Source organism: Canis aureus, chromosome 15, assembly GCF_053574225.1.
Source record: "Canis aureus isolate CA01 chromosome 15, VMU_Caureus_v.1.0, whole genome shotgun sequence".
In the NCBI taxonomy this organism is placed as follows: Eukaryota; Metazoa; Chordata; class Mammalia; order Carnivora; family Canidae; genus Canis; species Canis aureus.
The window spans coordinates 11,427,715-11,440,081 of record NC_135625.1 but is presented as its reverse complement, the minus strand read 5'-3'; positions in this window follow the sequence as shown (position 1 = coordinate 11,440,081).

The window sequence follows — 12,367 nt, the reverse complement described above, 5'->3', positions numbered from 1 at the left end:
CTTTTTACCCTCATTTCCAATGGTAAATCCAATGAAAAATATTTATTTTCATGTAGCTAGGTCTGTATGCATTTTTTAGTTTCCCATTTTATTTAGAAAATAGAAGCATAGTATTATATGCGTATGTAGGGACATGTTTCTCCTACATAGTGTGTCTTTGTGATTTACTACAATTTGAAGACTAATGAAATCTTTGGACCCTTTCCATAGGAAAAAAAAAAGAAAATAGGAATGTAGACATAAACACAATGCTATATATAATTTAAGAGAATTCAGATTTATCCTAAATTCTTTTCACATTCATACACAAAGAGTAACAATTAAAACATGGAAAACAGCCATAATTGCAGTGCTGGAAACTTTAAATACTTCAAAGTTGTAGCTAGACTTAAAATGATGAATATAGATAATTGCTAAAAATACTTTGCCCGTAATTTGTATTATCCCTTCACTATTAATTCAGAAAAAAGAAAATTCCCCAGGAAAGGGCAACGATGTGAGAACATCACTGAGAAAAGATAGGTAGAACAAAAAGGAGTCATTCCTGAAATAGGAGATCCAGAGTGGACAAAGGACAACACCCAAATTACAGAAAAGGAAATACACACACACATCTCATTGAGACCTGCTAGAAAATCATGGTGGATTAGGTATGGGCCATGTTGCCAAACGGAAATTGGATGGATTATTTTATACTGACCTTGGTAAAATGATTTGGACTCTGATACAACCCTCTTCTGCAAACTGGGGATACTAATATGATTTATTTCATGCATCTGATGGTTAATTCCATACAAAGTATTTAGTTAAATTCCTGGCATACATTTGGTAGGAAGATTGTGACTAAACTCAGAGTGTGCTTTCATTTCTATACCAATTCTGTTTGTTATACGAGTTGTTCTGAACTCAAATGTGGGACATCTTGGAGATAGGGAAAAGCCTTAGAATGTTTGGAATGTTTGGAGGGACAACCAGGCTAATCAGATTTTTTATCCCTCACTTATCATACTAAACAGTAGGCAACAGAAACATCTACCCTAAGGGAAGGAGGGAATAATGAGGACCCTTTGGTCAGAAAGCAGAAAAGAACCCTGTGCAAGAGACACAGATTAATCAAAAGGTTCCATGCTCAAAGGTCCAGTCATAGATAGGCATACCATCTGGAAGTATATATCACCACACATGCAGCACCAGACCTGGAGGCAGGGTATAGTAAGCTATATGTAGTACTCTCAAAACAACCTAATGGGAATCTCAGATTCAAAACAGGAATATAAAACCAAGAATCAGCAAAATGTTCAGAAAAGATAATCTCGTAAACGTAAGAGATCAAATTCAGTAAACAGGTAATAATTTTTCTATAACAAGAGTTAATGTATAAAGCAGCAGATAAAAATATTAAAATAAATATATAAAAAAACAAGACTGATATGAGAAGGCCCTGCATCCATAAGATAACATACTAGAGATTTTTCAAATGAAATATTTTATTTTAGGAAAAAGAAAAAAGAAAAGCTCAATATTGAACTGAATAGGAGAATGAGAGGAGAATGAAAAGAGACACTTAATGAGCAGGCAAATAAAATGGGACCATGTTCCCAGGGAAAGGGCAATGCAAAGGGAGATAAAATCATGAATGAAGAGTTAATAAGTATAGAAATCAAATTATAACTTCTCGAAGGAATGAGCAGAAGGCAGGGTAAGAAAGGTGAAAAGAGGAAAGTGTCACTCATTTTTAAAAACATACAGAGAAAAGTTAAAATGCTGACTAAAAAATACCAATAGTATAACTATGACATTTTTAAGGAAAAAATGTAAATAAAAGCATAAAATATTAGTGTAAATTAAATCCTCAACCCTATCCATGAACTCGAGACTCATAAAACCAGCTTCTCATTTAACAGCTCCATCTGCATGTCTGATAGATATCTCAAATACAGCTTGTTGAAAACAGAACTCCTGACTTTATCTCCATATAGACAAAATCTCTCCATCAGCCCTCTACATCTCAGTAAATGGAAACTCAATGGTCGGCGGCTAGAACAAGGATCTTAAATGATCTCTGACTCTTCTCTGTCCTTCAAGTGTATATCCATTCCAACAAAAAATCTAATTTGGACCTCATTCCAAAATATAGGCAATATCCTACCAATTCTCAACACCTCTATCACTTGTGCCTTTTTTCTAAGCTACCATTTTTGCTTACCTGGATATTTATTTTACACAAATCTCATATTAGCCATTCTAAATCTAAATCTGCCCAAAACCTTCTAAAGACTCTTCATTTCACTCTAAATTAAACTCAAGTCTTTTAGAGCTTGCTGGTTTCTACATGGTTTGGCCTTTAGCCACATTTCTGACCTCATCTCAATTATCTTCATCCTACCTGGCCTTTTTGTGTTTTTGACCATGCCAAGTGCCATTTACTTTTTTCATAGCTTCCGAATTTGGTTTTCGGTCTGCCCCAAATTTACTTTGCTCATCTCTTGGCTTCACTTGACAGGGATCATGAGTAAGTTCCAGACATCAATGGATGTCCTTCCCTTCTAAAATCCATAGCCTTGCCACTGTCATCTGTCTCAAATATGATGGAATTGATTTCATTATGCCCTCTCATCCTGTGCAAATAGGTAATCACAGGAAGCCTAAACCTTCATTTTATTAGGCATCTTATGCATTCCAATCTACAAATTGATTAAATCTTCCTTATTCTCATCACTTTTAAGCCTTCCCCAATTCCTGAACTCTTTCTATCATGCCTTTTGAAATGACCAATCATCTGCAAAATCCACTTTGTCTTCATATTTTCTCTGAACACCCTTACTCCTTTTGTTCCAATAAACCTGCACTCTGCCTGAGAGGTCAGTGCTTTTACATAGTCTTTATACATAGAAACTGTTCTCTATGCCACTGAAAAGATGTTGAACCGTTGGGTCTGGATATAAAAAAGGTGTGTTTCCTGTTCTTCATCCCATCCTTAAAACTATTATCTCCTGCATTTCCCTAAAACTATCTGCATTTAAAATTCTTGTTAGGGCATCCCGGGTGGCCCAGCGGTTCAGTGCCTGCCTTCAGCCCAGGGCATGATCCAAGAGACCCAGGATCGAGTCCCACGTCGGGCCCCCTGCATGAAGCCTGCTTCTCCTTCTACCTGTGTCTCTGCCTCTCTCTCTCTCTCTCTGTGTGTGTGTGTCTCTCATGACTAAATAAATTTTTAAAAATCTTAAAAAATAAAATAAAATTCTTGTTATTACTTTATATTTCCAATTATGAAAATTATTGATGCAGTTTCCCAATACCTACATTATTAATCCTTATTTTTGGATGACTTCAGTTCCCAATTCACTGTCATCCTGTTTACTGGTTACCTGTCTTTTTGGGATTTCAGTATGTGTATAGATGATCCTTCCAACACCTTCACTTCTGACACCTTGAGTCCTCTCCCTTGATGTTCCTATTCTTCACCCTACAAAAGCAACTCACCACAGATCTTGTCCTTACAGATTTCTGCATATCTTTCATCTCAATTTCAGGCATTTCCTTCTCTGATCCTTGCCAACTAGCATTTGAGGTCACTTCTTTCAAGATCTAGGCTCCAGGGACATCTGGGTGGCTCAGCAGTTGAGCATCTGCCTTTGGCTCAGGGCATGATCCCAGGGTCCGGGATCAAGTCCCACATCCGGATCCCTGAAAGGAGTCCGCTTCTCCCTCTGCCTATGTCTCTGCCTTTCTCTGTGTGTATCTCACGAATAAATAAATAAAATCTTAAAAAAAAAGGATCTAGGCTCCAAGAATCTCTCTACACCATAGGGGCTACAAATGTTACTGCATTTCCACTGCCTCTTACCTATTGGGTGTCCTCTTGTCTTTAGCCATCTTAAATACCATGGTCAATCAATATAATGTTTCTTTTACCAATTCCTTGTCTCTCCCCTCTTTTTTTTTAATTTAAACTCACTTGGAAAAAGCACCACTTCTGAGTTAACCCAATTGTCTACATTTATTTCTGCATTCTTGCAACTAATCAGCCTTACTTATGTGATGGCACAAACCTTAGGAACTTTTAGGCTGTCCAACAATCACACAACTCCAGGTCCTTCATCTCCCACTCTCCTAGATGGCTCCTTTACTGTCTTTGCTCTCCTCAAAAATTCTAGCTCTCTTTCCTCCCTTTTCCCTAATTTCAGGAGATGTCCTGATTTACCCTTTGCTGGTTTAATTTCAACATTAAAAAAATGTTCTACAGAATCCCACTACCACACATACCCACTCTCAGGATCTGCACCTTATGTACTCTCTTTCCAACTGTTACTTGAATCAATTGTCAAAGTACTATACTAACTGAATCTGTTTATTTTCTAGACAGAATCTCCTCTGTCCATTTAAGTTTTATGCTCTAGCAATTTTTTATTCTTCCTTCCTTACTCTATATTTTGTGCAATTTTATTCTCAGGAATATTACACACACACACACAGTTCCTTTCTACATACTAAGAAACAAAACAAAATGAAATGGATAATACAAACTAGCTTGATGCCATTTCTCTCAGGTCCCACACAAGTTATTTTCTCCCCTTTAAAAATATCATCTTTAAGTAGGCTCCACACTGGGAGTCAAAAATAGGGCTTGAACTCACAACCCTGAGATCAAGACCTGAGCTGAAATCAAGAGTTGGATGCCTAACTGATTGAGCCACCCAAGTTCCCCACAAAATATCTTATTTCTTTTAAATTCACTCAGATTTAGCTCTCCGAGTCACCAAAATATGGTTTCAAGGGCAGGGGGAGCCAATATTAGGGATATTTTTACAACATATCCTTCAAAGAATAATTTATGAACTGGAAAGGATACAAGTAGATTCAAAGTTTAAAGGAGTAATAGAGACAAGGAAGAAGTTTTAGCATTGGAATAATCTACCTCTCTCATCATACTTGTCCAGGCCTATTGTGAAGCACATTACTAGGCTTATGTCAAAAGCCTAGTAATGAAAAAGAATAAATATTTGAGTTTTTATACATTTATTTACTGTACATTGTTCTTTAGGGGCTTTGAAGAAAAAAAATGTGGGTATATTATCAAAATCAGCTAAGAAGTCAGGTGAAATCCTCATTTAATTAAATCATGCCCAGGTAGACAGATTGATGAATATGTGTGAATTTATACAGAGATAAACAAAAAATAGTTCTAAAGATTGATCAATAAAGTTTCATATGAGGTCAAAAGATTTAAAATGTATGACAAATAGCATTTTAAGTATAAATATGTAACTTCATTCACAATGCACACAAATGCTCCTCTCCACTGCTCCACTGTTCAGTTGCTTTGTGGTTTCCAACAGCCCAGTCTCTCAAAGTGCAGCTATTTATTAACATAAAGCCATCAATCAGAAAGTTCTACTATCACTTGAGAATGAAAAACGTAGCTCCAAACCACATTTATTTACATATAAAATACATCTTGCTTTTCATGCTGTCACAGTCATGGGAGAGATTGTGATATATTTAGTCGATCGTTTTAACTTAGTTCTATTGTTCAAAATTCTCAGAATGTAACACTAACTTTGTAATATGCAGTATGGTGAATAATATCATATTAAATACGTCAATGACAACAAAAAATTAAAAGTAAAAATAAATGAATTTATAACTTACACTTTTACTTATTATAGATAAAAAGAAAACTGTATTATTAAAATACTTTTGTCTTCCCAAATAGTTTGGGAGTTGGAAATAGTCCTGGTAAATATTCTCATTTGTAAAGCTCTAGTCTTTATTCACATCTCTGTATGTTTTTTGTTGTTTTAAATGGAAGTGGATTGGGAACACATTTTAAATTTAATTTTCCTCTTAAAATCACAGCAAAACTATAAATCCCAACAAAGTTAGAAAATATGTAAAAAAAAGTAACATTTTTACTAACATTGGTTATAGGATTATAGATACATTGACAAAGGCCAGGAAGACTGATGCAATTATCTATGGGAACTAATTAGACAACTGTCTGATAAATCTTTTAATTGAAAGGCACATTGAGTTCCCAGACATAAACACATAGACATGAGTTTTCAAAGTTTTTTTTTTTGAGTTTTCAAAGTTCTGATGAAAAATGCATAATTCTAAAAGATCTACGTTTTGAAAAATACACAAAAAAATTGGACAACCATCAAACTTGTACTGACAATACAACTTGGTACAATAAGATCTCAGTGATAACTGTTAAATGTTAAACAACTGGCCAGGTTGCAGTTTCCTATCATCTGAGAGATCCTGAAGGACAAACCACAAACACCAATACACAGATGAGAGTGTTCAGGTTTAATCTCTATGTCCAGATAGGCTCTCCATCTGGGTTCATTTGCAGAGGAAATTGATGAAAAGTAAAAACACTAGAAACCTCCTTTTTCTTCTTCTTTTTTTTTTTTTTTTGGCTAAAAAATGTATTGTCAGGTTGTAAAAAGATTTTATTTATTTGAGATAGAGATTGAGAGAGAGAAAGAGCAAGAGCCAGGGAGCAGAGGGAGAGGGAGAAGCAGGCTCCCCACCGGGCAGGGAGCCTGACTCTCAGGGCTCCATCCCAGAACCAGGAGATCATGACCTCAGCCAAAGGCAGATGCTTAAACAACTGGGCCACCCAGGTGCTCCTAAAAATGTTTTGTTGCAGAGACTACATGTCTGCAGAAGCCTGTGAGTGTTCTATCCCAAAACTGCATCAGGAAAACTTTAGCTGCAAATGCTCTGTAGATCTCATAAAGGGTACAGAAGACAACAGAAAAGGAAGGACCACTTAGCACAACAAATTTCAACTGTGAAGGACATAGGGATTTGTCCTAGAAAGCAGTACAGGGCTGACATATGGATTTACCAGGGGATTTACCTCTCTGCCTTTGCCTAAAGGCTTCATAATTCTGACCAAGCGAAATAGGATAATAGCTCTTGAGCAGTTGTTCAGTGTTTTATTTCTGTTTACCCTTTTTCAAATTGTATGTTGTATTGCGATTGCCTATGTTAACCAAACCACTGCATATTTGGCATGGGGAGGGGAGTGTGTACAGATAAGCTGCCTTTGTTTTTTAGTTTGTTTGTTTGTTTTTAAGTTCAGTTTATATATGGTCAGACCACTTGGTACTATAATTGACCCTGAAAGAGAAGACCACACATTAGCTAGGAATCCTGGGATGGGTGACATAATGGAAAGAACTTTGTGAATTTTGCGTGTGAAAAGAAAGATATGCAAGTATTCTTATCTTTTCAAGAGCAAGAACTGTGGCAGAGACAGCAAGCTGCCCTCTAATAACCTCCTCTCGCAATGTAAGAGTATTTTGTTGAGCAATGGTCATCCAGCTAAAGCAAACTTTTCCAATCTCTCTTGCGGCTAAGTATGGCTCTAGGCCTAAGTTCAGACCATTGCACTATAAACATAAGAGTTGTCAGGGTTCTTTCCCTAACAGAAAGAAATCCTCCCTCTACATCCCAGCCTTCCTCATCGCTTCACTCCTCATGCATAAATCACAATATCATAGAGGAAACTGGAGTAGACATATTGGACTATGAGAATGAAGCCATGTGTTGAGATAATGGAGCAATGAAACAGAAGACAGTTATGGAGTTTCTTTACCTTATATTTATTGGAGAAACAAACTACCTTTTTTTTTAAAGTAACAATTATTTGGAGTCATTTCTGACTCAGCCAACTCCAGTATCCAAACTAACCTAAGAAAGTATTCTAGGAAAATTAAAACAAGATTCAAATGAAAGGAAGACAAAGGAGGCCCCATGAAGACTGTCTTTTTAGCACAATTAATCTAATTACATGTATATACTTGAGAAGTAAGAAGATAAAGATGGCTCTTTGATCAAGATAATGTAGTTCCCAATCAAAAAATTAGGTTATAGAAATTGCAATATTTTCATATGACTTTTCTATATCCACAAGATATTAACTCCAAGAAAATCACAATACTGTACCAGTAGTTATGGTATGATTACAAAGCAATCTAACATATGATAATTGTTTTAAGCAGTTGATAAAGTGTAAGAAAGAGAATGAATTGAATCTGAGAGCTTGAACATGCTCCTTCACGTGGTTTAAAGAAAAAGATACATGTTTTCTTACTTGAGACCATCGCTAACCTTAATTATGTCGTTAATAATATGTACATAGCCATGATACTGACTTGTAAATCTCTCCAGTTTGAACGCTGAATGCATTTTAATGAATCCTAACAACAGATTTTTTAAGATATAAGTTAACATTATTCTGCTTAAAAATTAGAGACTGTAGGTACAGAGTGTTCAGGTATTTTTTTTCAAGACCTAACTGCCTCCAGAAGCTGGACCCCCACGTTTATTGCCTGTAAGAACGGACAACAGGATGTGTAAACTCAAATTGGTATATTATGTTTTAATTGAATTCATTAGAACGATGGTACTAATAATCAAATCAAACAAAACCAGATATTTTAAGGTCTTTCTTTAAAAACATTTTAAAACCTTAAAATATCTGGTGACTTCTAGAGAACAGGCTATCATTTGGGGATTATGGAGGGAGCCTGTTAGAGCCTATATACTTTATTTTTGCACAATTTAATTTTTCTCTTTTACTGTGTAAATATATTATCTCTATTGAAACAAAACAAGGGAGAAACTCTGTGAATACTTTTCCATATTGAAAGTTGTAAAAGTGTGTTGACACCATAATTTTTAAAATTAGACCATATTGTCAGTCATATTTATAATATCTCCTAAGATTTCTGTTCTTTCATATACAGGACAAATACATAGATTAAATTATGATCTAATTTTATAATGATGCACATTAAATGATAAGCAAATCATAATTTTAAAGGCATTACAAATTAAGAGGTGTAATATACTAAAACTACTGCTCACATATTAATGGAAAAAAATACTTTTTTAAACAGAGAAAGGAACAAATTAATCAAAGACTGATTCCTGCTGTAAGTTGGTCTCTCAAAATAAAAAAAAAAAAGCCTTCCACTAAGCGCCCTGAAAAACGACTAAGGCCAAGGTTAATAACAATGGCCAAGCATTGGTCATGTCAGGCGGGAGGCCGTTCCCTCCCCTCCTAGGGATGTGCAGGGATGTAGCTGCTGGACTCGCCCCCCAGGCCTGGTCATGTCAGGCGGGGGTGGCCCTGCTGCAGCCATGGGCCCCGCCTCGGCAGGTGCTGGCAGGTGTCAGGGTGCCCCGGCCCCAACAGGGGGAGGCTGGCAGAGCCTCCGGGCTGCGGGCTCCAGGACAGAAGAGCGGCCCAGGCTCCCCCAGGTCCCTGCTCGGCTTCCTGGTGCTGCCCCGGGGGAGGCGGAGAAGCCCCCCCCGGCCCCCCCGCAGCCCGCCAGGCCCCGCCAGGCTCCTCCTGGGAGCACCCGCCGGCGCTCTCGGGCCTGCCCCGGGGCTGGCCTGTGGCTTCTCTGGGGACGCAGCCCTCAGCGGGCCGCCCTGCGCGGGGAGACCCAGGCGGCGGCCCGGGGCGCCGGGGGCCCGACAGCCCGCCCCGCCCCGCCCGGGACCAGCCCAACGACCCAACGGCCGGCGTCCTGCGGGCGCGAGGGGCCTCTGGAGCAGACGGGGGCGGGGGGCGCGGAGCCTTACCTGCCGCGGGAGGGGATGCGCCGCGGGGAAGACCCTCGGGAGCCCGGCAGGCAACCGCGGCCTCTCGGGGAGCCCCGCCCGCTGAGCCGGGCCCTCCTGGGGGGTGCAGGGCCCGCCTGGGGCCTGACCCGGCTGCGCTCCGGCACCTGCGGGTTGGCGGCGAGGGCGCTGCCTGGAGCCCCCCCCCCAGCCCGTGGACCTCCGCGGGCGCCTTCGCACCTGCGCACTGCGGCGGGGGGGGGGGGTGCGCGGGGCCACAGGAAGCGGCCGAGCCCCGAGGTCCCTGCACCTGCACCTGCACCTGCGCCGCCTCCGCGTCTGAACCCTGGTTGGCAGCTGCCCTCGGGCCCCCCTGCGCCCCCTCCCGGGTGCACCTGCTGCGGGGGGTGGGGGGAGGGGAGCGGGGCGGAGGACCTGGGTGCCCCCGCGCAGCCACACGCAGGGACAGTGACTGCGGAAGGGCAGGTGTGAGGAGCTGCAGGGGAGCACCTGCAGGGGACGAGGGTGCACGTGGCCGGAGGGCTCCCAGGAGCATCTGCGCCTTCCTCGGGCTCGCCCGGGGCCCCCAGGACCAAACGGCTTCCATCACCCCCTTCCGTCCCTCGCAGGGCTTGAAGGGGTTGGAGAAAGATTTTTTTCCCATGCTGTTTGTGTGCATAAGGTCCTTTCCCCCCCCTTTTTTTTTTTTTTCTTCCAGAACCTTTCACAGTTCGGCTTTGGCGAGTTCCACACCCCACCCCAGCCCACCCGGTGTCCGAGCCCGCCCCGCCGCCCGCAGCCCCGGAGCCCTCCCGCCCCGTGCACCCTCCTTCGCTGCAGGTGCTCGGACACGGGGTCGGGGGACTCGCCAAAGCCGAACTCTGGAAGGTTCTGGAAGAGAAAAAAATAGGGCTTTATGAGACAAACAGCATGGGAAAAGATCTTTCTCCAACCCCTTCAAGCCCTGTGAGGGACGGAAGGAGGTGATGGAAGCCCTCAGGTCCTGGGGGGCCCGGGGCGCGGGGAAGCAGCAGATCTCACCCACTCTCCGGGGAAGACCGCTGAGCGGACCCAAGAAGACCACGAAGTGACCAGAGTCTGGGACGAGCTCGTTTCCAGGAGGTAGAAGACCTGCCGTGGAAGTCCCTGGCCGTCCCCGTCCTCCCTGCTGTCCCTTTATCGCGGCCACAACGGTTTATGTTCTTTGTTCTCATTTTATTTGTTTTTAAGATGTTCTTCATTTATTCATGAGAGACACAGAGAGAGAGGAAGAGAGGCAGAGACACAGCAGAGGGAGAAGCAGGCTCCATGCAGGGAGCCCGACGTGGGACTCGATCCCGGGTCTCTGGGGTCAGGCCCAGGGCTGAAGGCAGGTGCTAAACCGCTGAGCCACCCGGGGATCCCCTTTGTTGTCATTTTAAAAAGAAGTTTCCTCTAAGTTTAAGAAACAAAACAGAACACTGTGTGGCTTAAAACCCCACCGACAACTCTTTGGGGGGGCCCGAAAGAAGCAGGCACCTGGGCACCCATCACTCTTCTGTCCGTGAGATCCCCAGATACGGTCTACTCCAGTAGACCTGGTGTATCCAGTCGTTTACTCTGGAGTATGATGATATATTCACACACAGGAAAAAAAAATTCAAAGTAGGAAACATGATTTGTATACAAACATATTTGTGTACAAAAAGTGTACATCAGTCTATTTACAAAGCAGATTCCATCAAAGGGATAGATGGCTCAGCCCCCCCCCCCACCCTGTATAAAAGATATTAGCCCAAAGGACTACAGAACCCAGAATGTATCACTCTGAAACCAGAAAGGACCCAGACATTAAAAGAAACGGAAGCGAAAAATGATACAGTGATTCATGATTTGTAACCTAAATTAGTCACTGAGGTCAACACAATTTATAAACATTGCATACTGGTGATAAATATGGTAATGATATCAATGATGTATTAGATGGAATAATTGTTTGCTAAGGACATCTCAACTCGTAGACTTGTGGCCGCTTTAAACCTTCACATACTTTTCTGAGATTTGCCTTCCTATGTTTTGATTTGAATTTCATTCCTTTTGTTAGAAATAGAAGGGTAGCATCTGCTTAATTCATCTAAATACAGTTCAGATAGCACTGGCCATCAGTAACGTGAATTTTTAAGGCGAAATAATTTATCATTCTTCCGTTCACTTTGTTTTTGTTCTGTATATATGACAATATGTCGATCAATATCATTACCCTTTCATGGAAATTTTAATAAAGTTTAGACAAATGAGCAGCTTCAAAAACATTTTAATCCCCCATTTATTCCCTTTAAGGCTGTGTCTAATTTTGTAACTGGCACTTGACAAGGCAATGAGTCTTCCTTCCAGCCTGCTGTTAAAATATTACTTTTGCATGAAATTCCCATTGGAATGATATGCCAAGAAATATGTTTCTAAATTCTTTTTTCTGTGATGGAAAAATTACATAGTTTCAAAATATTTAGCTACTCGGAAGATGAGAAATTAATTTTTAAAGAATCCACATGATATCGAAAAACCAGAATACCATCAATGTCTTGGTGCAAGATGCTCACAGATTTTCGTATCATTGTGGTTTTGCAGACTTCTCATGCAAAATCAGATTATAAACTGTGAGGGGTGTGTGAGTGTTTTTTTTTTTTTTTTAATTTTCGCTTCTTAGACATGCTCTTGGGAAAACAGAAAATGTTCTAATACATGACTGATTGGCATAATCATGCCTTGGACGCTTGTGGCAAAGGCACTGCTATGA